Consider the following 15,076-nt stretch of genomic DNA (forward strand, 5'->3'; position numbering starts at 1 on the left):
GACTCTTGATTTTGGCTCAGGTCTGGATCATACGGTTTCGTGAGTTCAGGCCCCACCTCTGGCTCTGCACTGACAGTGCGGAGCCTGCTTGAGATTCTCTCTCTCTCCCTCTTTCTCTCTCTTTCTCTGCTCCTACCCCACTCGCACTCTCTCTGTCTCTCTCAAAATAAATAAGTAAACTGAAAAGAAATTAAGTGTGCAATTCAGTGGCATTTAGTATGTTCACAGATGTTGTGCAACCATTCCCTCTATGTAGTTTTCAGAACATTTTTATCGTCTCATAAAGAAACCCCATACTTGTTATGCAGTCAGTCTTCATTACCCTCTCCCCATAGTCCCTGGCAACCACTCATTTGCTTTCTGTCTCTAGGGATTTACTTATTCTTGATTATTTCGTCTAAATGGAATCATACAATATGTGAATTTTTGCATCTGGCTCCTTTTACTTAGCATAATGTTTTCAAGGTTCATTAGGTTGTGGCGGGTATCAATATTTCATTCCTAGTAATGACTGAATACTATTCCAGTGTGTGATGTACCACATTTTGTGTATCCATTCATCATTTGATGGATATTTGGGTTGTTTCCTTCTTTTGGCTTTTGTGAATAGTGCTGCTATAAACATCTGTTTTTTGTTTCAACACCTGGTTTCAATTCTTTGGGCTTTATACCTAGGAGTGGAATATACTTTTATTTTTACCTACTTTGTGCTGGGGGTTTCTTTTCTGCAAGACAGAAACACTAATTGAGGTGGTATTAGATGTATTAGCTAGGTCAAATGTAAAGCAATGTTAAGAATATTAGAATGTTGAGGGGCGCCTGGGTGGCTCGGTCGGTTAAGCGTCTGACTTCGGCTCAGGTCATGATCTCGCGGTCCGTGAGTTCGAGCCCCGCGTTGGGCTCTGTGCTGACAGCTCAGAGCCTGGAGCCTGTTTCAGATTCTGTGTCTTCCTCTCTCTGACCCTCCCCCGTTCATGCTCTGTCTCTCTCTGTCTCAAAAATACATAAACGTTAAAAAAGAATATTCGAGTGTTGAGGTGAGAAAGCAAAAATTTCAGATGAAAATATGTAAACCACAGGTTCCACATGGTTGCTATGATTAGACTGATAATTTGACTCTTAGGCACCTGGCAGGTGCCAAAGGCTTTTTAAAGTCAGAAATGAAACCTGGAAGTAAAATGTTTACACAAGCCATGAAATCTAAGAGATGGGTTTGTCGGGGCACCTGGGCAGCTCAGTTGGATGAGTGTTTGACTCTTGAGTTCGGCTCATGTCCTGGTCCCAGGGTCATGGGATTGAGCCCTGCATCGGGCTCCATGCCCAACTTAGGTCCCCCCCCACCCCCCGCCCCTCTCCTCTGCTCATGCTTGCTTTCTCTCTTAAAATGAAATGAAATGAAATAAAAATTTAAAAGATGTGTTTGTCTACATAACAATGAAAAACTTCTGTACGATCAAAGGAAAAAAAAAGTTAAAAGGTAACTAGGAAACTGGAAGGAGCTATTTACAAATTGGTAATGAAAGGTCAATGTATAACATGTAAACAGATAATTTAAAAATGTCACCCAATGCCTGGGTGACTCAGTAGGTTAAGTGGCTCAGGTCATGGTCTCCCAGTTCGCAAGTTCGAGCCCTGCGTCAGGCTCTGTGCTGACAGCTCAGCCCCTCCCCCACTCGAGGCCTCCCTCTCAAAAATAAATAAAAACATTAAAAAATTTAAAAATGTCACCCAAGACATCAAAGGGTAAGCAGGCATTTTGAAAAAAAAAAGATTTTTTTTTTTGAAGGGAGTAGTCTAGTAGATTAGAAAAGAATTTAAAAGATAACATTCAGTGTTGATGGGGATGTGGATAAAAGGTCAACATAAAACAGTGTTGGTGGGAGTTTATATTTGCAGACCTTTTTTGTAGGGCAAACTGATAGCATAGATTAGCATAGATCAATGGAACAGAATGGGGAGCTTAGAAATAGACCCCGCAGATCTTTGACAAAGGAGCAAAGGCACTTCAATAGAGAAAGAATAATCTTTTCGGCAAACGGTGTTGGAACAATTGGAGATCCATATGTCAAAAAAAATGAGTGGACACACAGACCTTATCCCTTCCACAAAAATTAACATATTGTAGTGAAACTTCAAAACACGAGGGATGGAAAGAAAATCCTAAAGACTACCGGTGATAAAAGACAGATTACCTACAATGGAAAGAAAATCAGAATGATATCAGACATTTCATCAGCAATACTTGATGCATAAAACAAATATTCAGCATATTCAGGGGCAGTGGGAGGAAGAAATGGACGCACGGATAGAACTTAACGTACCTCATCTGGCTGTGAGAGGAGGTATTGAATTCTGTAGCTTGCAAATCCAGACTTAAACCCATACAGAAAGCTAGAGTGTAGCCTAAGCCTGGGGTCGGGGGTACAATTAACTTGTAAGAAAGAGAAGCGAAAGCAGGCATGTTAAGGAGAAAATGATTAGTGTGTTCAGTCGAGGCTAAGCTAATTCAGTAGTGTACGTCTGGATAGCTGTAATTTCCCTCAACTGTGTATTTATTCTCTTTATACCAGTCATGACAAGGCAGTTACCAAAGATACTCATTTAATCCCTGTGCCATACTGTACTTTCTATAGAGGCTCTAGCAAGTGACAGGCTTTACTGTAGAGAAAGCCTTCTGGTCAGTGTGATTGCTCAGAGCATGACAGCTCCTTCTGCTGTAAAACATGATTTGGGGAGAAAGGCTTTTGCTCAGAAACAATGTAGTTTAGCCTAGTCAGTTAATGAAAAAGTGGAATGCTGGGAGATGTAATTTCATCATGTGGAAAACTTTCGGCGTATTATCTCATCCACTCACCAAATGCGGTCTTGCAATTAAAATCCCTCCATATACCAGCAGATGGAATTTTATGCAAGCACACATAGATGTGTGCCAGGAGAGTAAGAGAAGTTCCACAGCACAGCTGCCTCCTCTACCTGACATAGGACTGAAAGAACCAAATTTATAAGTGAGTGCTTGCCAGACGGCAGACCTCTCAGCTTAGCCAATTATGTAAATGGAACTGGAAGAATGATTTGTACCAGGCACAGTTTCGGACGAAAGCCCCATTGTTGTAAAGCCCTATCCTTGGTCTATGTCGTTTTCAAAGTTTTTTGCTTTCTTTCCACTTTTGATTTGACTTTCCTGACTTCTGGAGAAGCAGCTGTGGGTGTACAGAGTAAGACCTTTCTTAAATTGATAATCTTCATAAAGACATAAGATCGGCAGAAACAGTGTTCAATTCGGCAGCACGTGCACTTTTAAAACGAACCATACAGAGAAGATTAGCATGGCTTCTGCTCAAGGATGACAACACAAATTCGTGAAGCGTTTCATATTAAAAAATCAGCAGAAACGTTGGGATTAAAAATTTTTGTTTTTAAGTTTATTTTTTTGAGAGAGACAGAGACAGCCTGAGTCAGGGAGGGGCAGAGAGAGAGAGGGAGAGAGAGAGAATTCCAAGCAGGCTCCGTGCTGCCAGCACAGAGCCCAGTGTGGGGCTTGGACCCATGAACTGTGAGATCATGACCTGAGCCAAAACCAAGAGTCAGATGCTTAACCAGACTGAGCCACCCAGGGGCCCCATGAAACACTGAAATTTTAATCACTCACTGTGGTATGTTTATAAGGTCAACAGGTAGGGATTTTCAAGAATTGGCTAAATATATTTTAAAACATTGTCTTTTGGTTCCTTCAAGCCAAATCAAAGCCTAGAATATGTTGATCATAGAACATGCCTTTAGGACTGTAGCAAATGCCTTATTTATTTGTGTCCAAAAGTTATCTTGGGACCCCCATAGATTCAAAAAGAGTAATTTTTTTAAAAATTTTTTTTAACATTTATTTATTTTTGTTTTTTTTTTTTTTAAATTTTTTTTTTTTCAACGTTTTTATTTATTTTTGGGACAGAGAGAGACAGAGCATGAACGGGGGAGGGTCAGAGAGAGAGGGAGACACAGAATCGGAAACAGGCTCCAGGCTCCGAGCCATCAGCCCAGAGCCCGACGCGGGGCTCGAACTCACGGACCGCGAGATCGTGACCTGGCTGAAGTCGGACGCTTAACCGACTGCGCCACCCAGGCGCCCCTAACATTTATTTATTTTTGAGACAGAGAGAGACAGAGCATGAACAGGGGAGGGGCAGAGAGAGAGGGAGACACAGAATCCCAAACAGGCTCCAGGCTCTGAGCTGTCAGTACAGAGCCTGATGCGGGGCTCGAACTCACAGACTTTGAGATCATGACCTGAGCCGAAGTCGGACACTTAACCGACCGAGCCACCCAGGCGCCCCTCAAAAAGAGTAATTTTTATGGCAGCGTCAGACCAGCACAGTTTTTACATACTGTGCTCCTGCCCAAGTTTCATTTGGAGAAAGCTTAACAAGTATGTGAACAATACCGTGGCCTAGATGGAGACCGACTTTAGGAACCTTAGTTCACAGACCACATAGTTACTTCCTTGATTTTGTAAAACTGTTTTCTTTCCAAATATGTGTAATTTTATGGTTCCCTACTCTCTTTTCCCAGGTGTTTAGCAGTAAAATTCCCCTGAACTGCAATCATATTTAACAGCTCCTCTTGGGGTGTGGAGAAGGAAATATAAAAAATAGAAGGGGTAGGAAATGAAACTGCTAGAAACAATAAGATGATTCGTTAAGAAGCCCAATTATAAATTAACATACAAAATCAGGAGATTTCTTATGTAAAAGTATTAATACATTTTATATAAACTGTATAGAAATTTATATAGGAAATATAATAGAAAAATACGTTCCATTCATAATGGCATTACAGGACATAAACCATGCAGAAATAAACTTAACTAAAACTGTAAAGGTCCTTTTGGAAGAAAACTGTAAAATTTCATTGTGGGGCCATAAAAGAGGTCTTGAATACATACATTAAGTACTTTGTTTTAAGTCTCTGAATATTTATCATGATTTTGTTATTTAAATACAAATTGTGGACATTTTCTTAAGGCAGTAGATGAGTTACAACAGGCCTTTATCACATGCATAGAACCTTACTGAATGGCTATACCTACTCTTAGCAGTTCCTAATGGCAAATATTAGAATGTTTCCAATTTTTCTGTGTTGGAAACAATGTAACAAGAACTTCCTCATGCATACATTTCTTTTTTCTTTATTTTTATTAAAAATTTTTTTTAATGTTTATTTTTGACAGAGAGAGAGAGACAGAGACAGAGACAGAGCATGAGTGGGGAGGGGCAGAGAGAGAGGGAGACACAAAATCTGAAGCGGGCTCCAGGCTCTGAGCCGTCAGCACAGAGCCTGATGCGGGGCTCCAACTCATGGACTGTGAGATCATGACCTGAGCCGAAGTCAGACGCTCAACCGACTGAGCCACCCAGGCGCCCCTCTTTTTTATTTTTTTAACGAAGCATGATGTTTCTTTTTTTTTTTTAATTAAAAAATTTTTAAAAAATGTTTATTATTTGAGAGAGGGAGAGAGAGTGAGAGAGAGAAAGAGAGACAGAGTGTGAGTGGGGAGGGGCAGAGAAGGAGGGAGACACAGAATCTGAGGCAGGCTCCAGGCTCTGAGCCATCAGCACAGAGCCCGTCTCAGGGCCCAAACCCACGAACCATGAGATCATGACCTGAGCTGAAGTTGGACCCTTAACCAACTAACTGAGCTACCATGGCGCCCCTTTATACCTGTATTTCTATATATTCACTTACTAATTTCTAGAAGTGGCTCAAAAAGTCTGCATGTTTAATATTTTGGCAAATGCTGTCAAAATGTACTCCTACCAGTGCTGTTTTACGGTGCCTTTTTATCCGTGTTCCTTTAATACTGAATGTTATCTCTTAACATTTTTTCTCAATCTGCTAGATTCTCCCCAAATACAACTATTTTTTTTCTAAATGCCTGTTTGTACTCAGGTTGTCTTTTTGAAAAACATGATTTGTAGGTGTTATTTATGTATTATGGACATTGAACTTTTGATACCTTTGCTGCTAATAATTCCCTCCGATTTCTAGTTATCTTTTAACTTTTTCCCCTTTCGTTGTACAGAACTTCTTCGTTTTTATGTAGTCAAACCTGTCTTTTAGATTTCATGGCTTCTGTAGATATTTTACTTCGGGTTTCATTCCTTACTTGGAAAAGCCTTTGACACCTGTCAGTTGCCTAGGAGTCAAATTCTCTGTAATTGTAGCAACCATGGGGACCCTGAGGCTACCAGTTTGTGACTCCAGTGGCTTCTCCTCCTGGTGAGCAGGTCTTGGCTGTAAGTCACTGCATGCATCTGTCTCTTCAGATTACAGGGTGTTAACTGCCTTGTTACCTCAGTTCTGTGATGGGTCCAAGGAAAGCCATTGATTTTCAGTTTGCTCAGCTGTTTCTTGTTGGAATGTAAACGTGATGATTTCTAATCTTTTTGCATCTGGGAGCAGAAACTGGAAGCCTTTTACCGTAAATTATTTGTATGTAAGTGCTGAATAGGCTTATGTAGATCCAATTTAGCAATCTAGGTTTGGGCGGGGCATGGAGGGGTGGCATATCAGGAATCAGTGTTGTCTGGTTGTCTAGGTAACATCCGAAAGAGTTTTTAGACAGCCGAGAGAAGACATCGAGTGGCTATATATCCAGGTGTGAGTCAGGTAAAGAGCTAGGGCTGCAGATAGATTTTCCGAGTCAGCGTAAATGCGGTATTGAAAGTCTTGGGTAGCTTCCTGTCTCCCAGCTAAAGTCCTTATTAGTACATTCTGTGAGAGTCTAAATGGTGTGGCTCTTGGTATTTCCCTGACCTCCTCTTCTCCCCTTGTTCACTGAGCTTAAACCACACTGACGTCTTTGCTAGTTCTTAAATAAACAAGGTCTGCGCTGGCTTCATGGCCTTTGCCCTTGCTGTTTCCTCTGCCTGTAATGTTTTGCCTCCTGGTGTCTTCTCTCACTTTTCCTATGTCTCAAAACCACCTACTCAGTGAGGCCTTGCCTAAAACTACTTATGTAAAATTCAGCTGCCTGTCTGCGTGCCTCATATCTCCCTTCTCCTTAGCGTGTGTCACTATCTTACATACTCTGCGATATATATTGTTTATGCCCTATTTCTCCCATGAGATTGTAAGCACCACAGGGAAAGGGACTTTTCCTGTTTGCTTCACTGTATCCTGAGGTTTTAGGGCCACACTGTAGAAGTAAAAAGAATCAGGTGAAAATAAGTTGAAACTATATTGTATTTAGGGGCACCTGCATGGCTCAGTCGGTGAAGCATCCAACTCTTCTTGATTTTGGCTCAGGTCATTGATCTCACGGTGGTTCGTGGGATCGAACCCTGTGTTGGGTTCCATGCTGACAGCTGACAGTGTAGAGATTACTTGGGATTCTACCTCTCCCTCTCTGTGCCCCTCCCCTGCTCGCACTCTGTCTTTGTCTTTCTCAAAATAAGTAAACATTAAAAATTGTATTTAACCCATTCTATACCAAGTATTGTCATTTCATGTAATATAATCATATAATCACTATAAAAATTAGTAATGAGATAATTTACATTCTTTTTTTTTATGTTTGAAGTATTCAAAGTCTGGGGTGCATTTTATACTGACATCGCATTTAATTTGCACCGGCCACATTTCAAGGTTTCCAGAACCACATGTGGCTAGAGGCTGCTGTGTTGGACAGCTCTATGAGACTTGTGGGCTATGTTAGGATTGGGACATTTTTCTTAGGAGAAGTGGGATGTTACTGAAGTGGGGGTTTAGGTAGATTCAGAAGTGACATGATCAGTTTGGTGTTAACACAAATAACTGTGGCAGCAGAGTAGAGAATGAATTGGAGGGACTCAAGAGTCTGTGCAGGGAGATCCGTCTAGGAGGCTGTGAGAGAGATTTGCAGAGAAACAGATGTGGTGCCTGGACCAGGGTGCTGGCTGTGGGAGAGCAGAAGAGAGAAGATTCAGGAGACATTTAGCCACGACATTCCACAAGGCTGGACGAAAATTGGTTGCAAAGTAGTGAGGTAACTTTATAAGTCAGATAGTAGTTTGATTATAATTATCTTTTGTCTCCTGGAAGAGAACAGATTGGAAACGGTGACAGTGGCACTTAGTTTTTAGTGGATAAATCTAAACGGCCACATGATGGCGCCAAAACCTCGATAGTTAGTGTGGCTGTTCAGACCTGCGGGCAAATTCCTTCCACAGAAATGTCGCCACCTTCACTTAGTTATTTTATTTTAAAAAACAAATTCATTGAGGATAAGTGAAATTTTGTCAAAGTAATGTTTTAGTTCTAATCATGTTCTTAAGTCAGTAGGTAAAACTGACTTAGTTCTCATTATTTTATACTTGCAAAACTGGAGTTGTCTAACCCAGATCATGCCAAAGAAAGATGAAGTTCAGTATTTATTTATTTAAGTATGAGACCAGTAGGATCTGTGTATAATAGCATTGCCCTTTTTTTGGGAATGCAAACATTTCTCCAAAGTGCATTGGGAGAGATACCAAGCTTTAATAAGAGACGATTATGAAGTTGGTGAACCCAGATACCTCAGTATAACACTTGAAATGATTGGTTAGAGGAAGTACCCTACCCTGTACATAGTAGATTCTTAATTAATATTTGCTCATGGTGACTGCGAGTATGAATTAAGGAAAACCCAAACCACCTGTTGGCCCAAGTTGGTCACTTTTTCCAAATTAAGTAGTCAGTTTTTGTTGGATACGAAGGATGGAATTTAGAAATCTGTAAATGTTACAGATCCAATTTTAGCATACCTTGAAGACCCCAAAAGAGGTCATTTATTCACTCGACAAACATTCTCTGAGTGTTTACTATGGGCTCAGGGCTATGACTTCAGGATCGGCACATGACCTTTAGTGCTGTTAAATGATTACCTTCTAGAAATGTAAATGCCACAAGCACTCACAGCCGCAAGGATCATCAAGCGTAAAACCTCAAGTGCTGAAGGTCAAGAACCATAAGTGCCACCCGGTCCCAGCAAGTCTTCACCATGGGCTGGTTTCACAAAGTGCCAGAAAACACTGGGATAGTATGTGCCATTAAAGTATTATCAAGGGTTACAGAGTGCCAAGATACTGACATCCAGAAGTGCAAGTTCTGTTAGCTTCTAGACCAGAGGTCAGCAAACTCTGGCCTGCAGGCCTACCATCTGCTTTGGTAAATGAAGGTTCACTGGGACATAGCCACACCTATTCATTTACACATAGTCTATGGTTGTTTTTGTGCTGGAATAGCAGAGATGAATAGTTGCAACAGAGACCTTTGGCTTGCAAAGGCTAAAATCTTTACTATCTGACTATTTAAGGGAAACGTCTCCTGACATGCTCTAGACCCACAAATGCCCTCAGTCTCTAACCACAAGTATCATTAATTCCTGGAACTAGATTTGCCTCAAATACTTTATTTTTTTTTAAATTTTTAATGTTTTTGTTGTTTTATTATTTTGTTTTGTTTTGTTTTGTTTTTGTTGTTGTTTTATTTTTGAGAGAGAGAGAGAGACAGTGCGAGTGGGGAAGGGGTAGAGAGAGAGGGGGAGACACAGAATCCGAAGCAGGCTCCAGGCTCCAAGCACAGACCCAACACAGCGCTCAAATTCAGAAACCGTGAGATCATGACCTGAATCAAAGTCAGACGCTTAACCTACTGAGCCACCCAGGTGCCCCTGCCTCAAATACTTTAAATCACGCTTGCTACCAAGTGCAGCCAACACCTAGAAACACAGTTCTATCAATGAGTAAACTTACAGAAAACCATCCTGGGAGGAGTGATTAAGAACTGGCAAGAAAGTTCGTAGACTCTGTCTTTGCATTTCAATCAGAATAGGTTATACAATGTAGACAGAGGTTATAGGTTTTGTCAAAATTCTCATGTTAATTATTCTTGCCTCTAATTTTGACCTTTCTTGCGGATATTGTTTTTGTAAAAGAAGAAATAAAGGGGAGGAAGTATTATATTTTTCATATGAATTCTTCTTGGATATTAATTCTCAGTTTCAGGAGTACTGATTTCATTAACCTTGAACTATCAGAATGTGGATAAAAGATTATGAATATAAATGAACTCAGAGTTAGAACTTGTCGACATCTACTTTAATAGCAATCTAAATACTGTCAGAAGGGAAAGGACTGCTCTGGCAAGTTTAGTGACTAGGCTGATGTGAGGGCTTGAAGGCACAAATGTTATGTCATATAATGCTCATTTGTTACATTTTTGAATTTAAAAAGTAAAAAAAAAAAAAAAAAAAAGTACACCAGGCGTAGCAGGTGGGGGTCCCAGTAGGGTCCAAGCATCTGGAAGGAACAAATTGGCTGACATCTGAGACTTAGAAATCAGTCTGCAAATGAAATGCCCCTGAGAGTGAGCAAGGAATCAATACTATTTCTATACTCAAAGTCCCAGGAGATCCTGGGTGCCATCAAAGAGAAACAGAAAAAGGCATGGACTGGAGTCTGAAGGGCTCTTTACCAATTGCGTGGCCTGGGGCAAGACTCTTAAATCTGAGCCTTGGTTCTTCACACATAACTTGAAGCTCATCATCACTGTTAACAGTCTCCCCATCAGCATTTCATAGCATCCTCACTGGTGTTTGGAAGTTGCTCAGTGTGATCGACTGTCTCTTTTGATTCTCACGGAAGGCAGAGATTATGTTCCTCTCTTGACAGGTGACATAATTGAAGCTTAAGGTAGAGGTGACTTCCCAAGGTCCCACCGGAGACCATGACAGGGCCGGACTGCTCCATGGCCCATTGTTTTCACCCCGTGCTAAGGAAACCTGCTTTGCTATAACTTTTTTGAAAGGTGTTTCCAAAGCATATTAGTAATCAGAGTGTTACTGTACTTTATTTGGTAATTTCACTTCTGGGAATATCAAGGAAATATTCCTATCAAAGTAAAGTGAATAAAGACATTCACTGCAGCATTATGTATCATGGTAAATAATTGGAAACTTCCTAAATGTCCAACAAAGGACGTATGTCACAGATAATGACATACTACATAGAATCTTCAATATTCACCATGAGGCCTATTTAGAAATATGGTAGAATGCATAAATCCACTCTGTGAAAACCTGGAATGTACCATTTTATCCACATGATGATGCCAATTCAGTGGAAGTTTGCCTAGATATGGAAAAAAAAAGAATTGAGAAGTACAAAGAAAAATGTCAACATTTTTTTCCTGAGGTAGTGACATTTCGGGTAAATTTTTCTTCTGTTCATGTCATTATAATCCGTACAAAAAGTGAACAGGTTGGAAATACAATGCACACTTACACTCGTTCCTCGTATCTAATAGAATCATTGTGAAGACCAAACAAGAGAATATGAGTGAGTAACTGGATAAACTTGATACGCTGTGAGACAATTCCGATACTATCATTAAGAAGTCTGACCTGTGCGTTAGGAGATGTCTCATATTCAAAGTGAAAGAAGCCCTGGGATATCTGCCCTCACCATCTAGGTCAGAGATCAGCGAGCTATGGCCCCAGGGTCAAACCCTGCCTACCACCTGTTTTTGTATGGCCCTTGAGCTAAGCGTGATTTTTACATTTTTAAATGGTACCCCCACCCCATCCCCCCCCCCCCCGCAAAAAATAGAAGAATATTGTTTCACGACACATGAAATTATATGAAATCCAACTTTCAGTATCTATCAGTAAAATTTTATTGAAACACATTAACACCTGTTTATTTATATACTGTCTACGGCTGCTCTCCTGCTACAAACAGAGCTGAGTTGTTGCCATAGAGACTGCATGGCCCAGTTTAAAATATTTACTATCTGGCCTTTTACCAAAAGAGTTTACTTACCTCTGACAGAGGCCAGCTCAGTTCTCCCGTCTTGTCCAGGCCTCGTGAGATTTTTATTCCATAGATTTTTCTCCCTTGCCCTTACATGGTTACAAATGCTGTCTTCTTAATATTTAGATTTTTAAAAATGTTTTTAACACATCAGGGATGAAGGCCAGTGAGCGGCTAGGACACTGACAAGGGTTACATGGCGGTGTTTGCCAACCTGCAAATGTATGTTCCGATAGCCGTTCACTGGGAGGTATAAGACCCATACTGGTCATCTGGAGACCCAGTCTTTGATCTGTTCAAAGTTTGACCCACATGGGCCTCTGTTCCTCCATCTGTAATAATGAAGTTGACTGGATGATTTCTGAGGCCCCTTCCCGCTCTACATTTCTGTTAAGGACTGTGTCATTTCGATACTTGGTGGTTCTTCATAGCATTGAGTGTTTGGCTCTTTTTATGATCTTCCTGACTCTGGGACAAGTAATCAATCAAGTTTAAGACCAGGAATCAAGACTTAAATGCCTACCTGGCTCAGACGAGTCAAATAAATGAGAGCACCCACCTGAGGTAGTACAGAGGTCATGTTAAGCATGGCGGTGAGCTACAGAGTGCTTGCCCCATCTAAAGGGAGCGGCTGTGACTAGACTGCAGCCTAGTTTTGCTAGATCTTTCATATTTTCAAGAGATAATAGAAAATATGGATTTTGATATGAAATCTTCTAACGTTGGATGTTTAAAAATTTTTAAAAATACAATGTATACAGCCTTCACAGGCCCCTTCCCTTTTTCTCAAATACAAAATGGGCCTCTGGGTCACCATTTTAAGAACTCTTACCTCCGCGTGTAGGAAATTCTTGCATAGCCTCCCACTGAGGTTACCCAGCAAAGTTTCTCCAGGAACCCTTGTCCATCACAAAATCCTATCTTCAGACGTGACATCAGGCTGAGGTGGCTGAGCATGTCTCCAAATGGACTTGGGCCTTGTAGTCACTTAGAACTTGAAGGATTTCAAAAGGCTGTTAGTATCAGGGCTCTGATTCTCTGACAATACTGCGTCCAAAACTTTTCAGATGAGTAATCCTGGCCCAACTCTCCCACCACCCCCACCTTTGTACTCACTTCGAAGTTCATCTTCTCTCTCTTTGGTTTCATGCAGTTGGCTAGATGGACTGTTTAGTCGATCTAACAGTCCTGGGAGCGGAGAGCCTGGGCCTACACTGTAAACAACTTGTAAACACACTATCCTTTTATTTCTTCTTTTTGTCTGGTGGTGGGCACATGCAAAGGGTTTATTTATTCAATAGATGTCTACTGAGTGTCTGCTGTGTGTAATAGGAGTTGCTGCAGGGACTGTGGACACAGCATTGAACTACAGAAAATCTTACTCTCACGGGACTTACAGTCCAGAGGGGAAGGTGACAATGATGTCACATAAGGGGAAAGCGTGTAGTATTTTCTGTGGTATGGTTGTGGAGGGCTTCTCTGAGGAAGTGACATTGGAGGAGAGGCCCAAATGAAATGAGCAAGCCATTAGAGTATTTCTAGGTAGAGGGAACAGCAAATACAAAGGGCCTGAAATAGATTTCTTGTTGTGTTGGAGGAATTTCAAGGTTACAAGTGTAGGTGGAGAGCAGTCAGCCACGGGATGAGTTATAGGAAATTGAATAGGTAGCCAGGTGCCAGATCACACAGGTTCTTACCAACACGGTGAGGACTTTTCTTTTAAGGATGTAGGAAAGCCATTGGAGGGGTGATATCATCTGATTTACCTTGTAAGAGGCTCCCTCTGGCTGCTGTAGGGGTGCAAGAGTTCGCAGCAGGGAGACCTGTTAGGAGGCTCTGGTGGTGACCCAGGCAGGTGGATGATGGACTTGGCTGGTAGAGGTGGATGTGTGGAGAAGCAGTTGGATTTGAATATATTTACGGTAAGTAGAGGTAACTTGTGTTCACTGTTTAAGCTAACTCAAAGGCCATTTTCTTTGAGAAATACTTCTTGTACTGTTCTTCCATGCTGGGTTTCCCTCTTCTGTGATTCCCCCAAACAGCCCATGCTCACCTCTGTTAGACACATGCTATTGCACTGAAATGCTATGTCCTGTGTTCGTATCTGTCTATGCATTCTGTTGTTTGAGATCCGGGACGACACCTTATTTCTTTCTAGTGCCTGGTACTAAGCCTGCACATAATTGGTGTTTAATGAATGTCTGTTGACTAGATATATAAATCAACAAATTAAGAGGAAACATTTGTTAGGAAGAAGGAAATTTATTGGGCGATAGCTGAGTTGAATGTCATACCGTCAGTGGCTGGTAATTTTGGTGGAAAGCTTTTGTGAGCCTCAGCGAGCCTAGGTTTATTTGACTTCATTGTAAGGCTTTTCTCGGTGGTCTTCTTATATATCCCAATCAAACAATTAATTGAAAACATCCTTTCTGGTAAATAAACTCTGGTAAATAAAACAAAAGACACTTCCTGGGTCTAGGACTTTATGATACAACAAATTACTTAATATGCAACTTCTGAAGTTTCATAAAAAATACTTTAACATTTTCTCTACCTTTGAGAGTAGATAGTAATTTGAAGCTTATTGATGGTGGAGGGATAATTATAGATGTGCCATTTGTCTCTCAGCGCCTCTGAAACTGAAGCATTTAAAATGATATGCTATATGTTTATACAGCCCCACAGCCCATGTGTCAAATTTTCCTCTCCTTTGTACATGAGATATAGAAGAAAAAAGTGTCAAAAATGATCTTACTGGAGAAATGCTTTGCTTGTTAATTTTCATGTGGCAATACTATAAAAGGAATGATATGAATATAATTTTGAAATGAAAAAGGGAAGAATAAGGTGAACAGATTTGAGCCAAGGAGTGGGCAGTTGGGGACCAGACTACTTTTCGGGCTTTATTCCTTTTTATTGGCTCACTTTCTGGATTTGACCAGGGAATGCGAGATAAAATACTAGTAAGAATTATCGTTCATTTGTTCATTTACTCAATCAGTAATTAAGCAAACAGTGGCCAAGGCATGGTATTTGCAGTGGGCATACTAAGTGTCGACTGAGGGGGGAGTCTGTCAGCTAGGGTTGATGTTGTTCCATTGCAGATAATAGAAAACCAAATAGAGGTTACTTTTCTCATAAAATGAGGTCAGAGATAGACAGTCCAGGGCAGTCATTACTGTCCCATGAAGGCTCTTTCTGGCTCTCTCTCCTGCCATCCGTTGGATTGTTGCTTTCATTTTCATGTTTGCAAG

At 40.9% G+C, this 15,076-nt stretch overlaps 1 non-coding gene across 1 annotated transcript; it reads left to right on the plus strand.

Annotated features, from left to right (window-relative positions):
* The first annotated feature begins 3,270 nt into the window (after positions 1-3,270).
* On the plus strand, positions 3,271-3,379 carry LOC132684435 (U6 spliceosomal RNA). The gene has a single exon (XR_009612657.1). It is a non-coding gene; the product is annotated as a U6 spliceosomal RNA (small nuclear RNA).
* Positions 3,380-15,076: the final 11,697 nt, after the last annotated feature.

Source organism: Panthera onca, chromosome C2, assembly GCF_046562875.1.
Source record: "Panthera onca isolate mPanOnc1 chromosome C2, mPanOnc1 haplotype 2, whole genome shotgun sequence".
Classification (NCBI taxonomy): Eukaryota; Metazoa; Chordata; class Mammalia; order Carnivora; family Felidae; genus Panthera; species Panthera onca.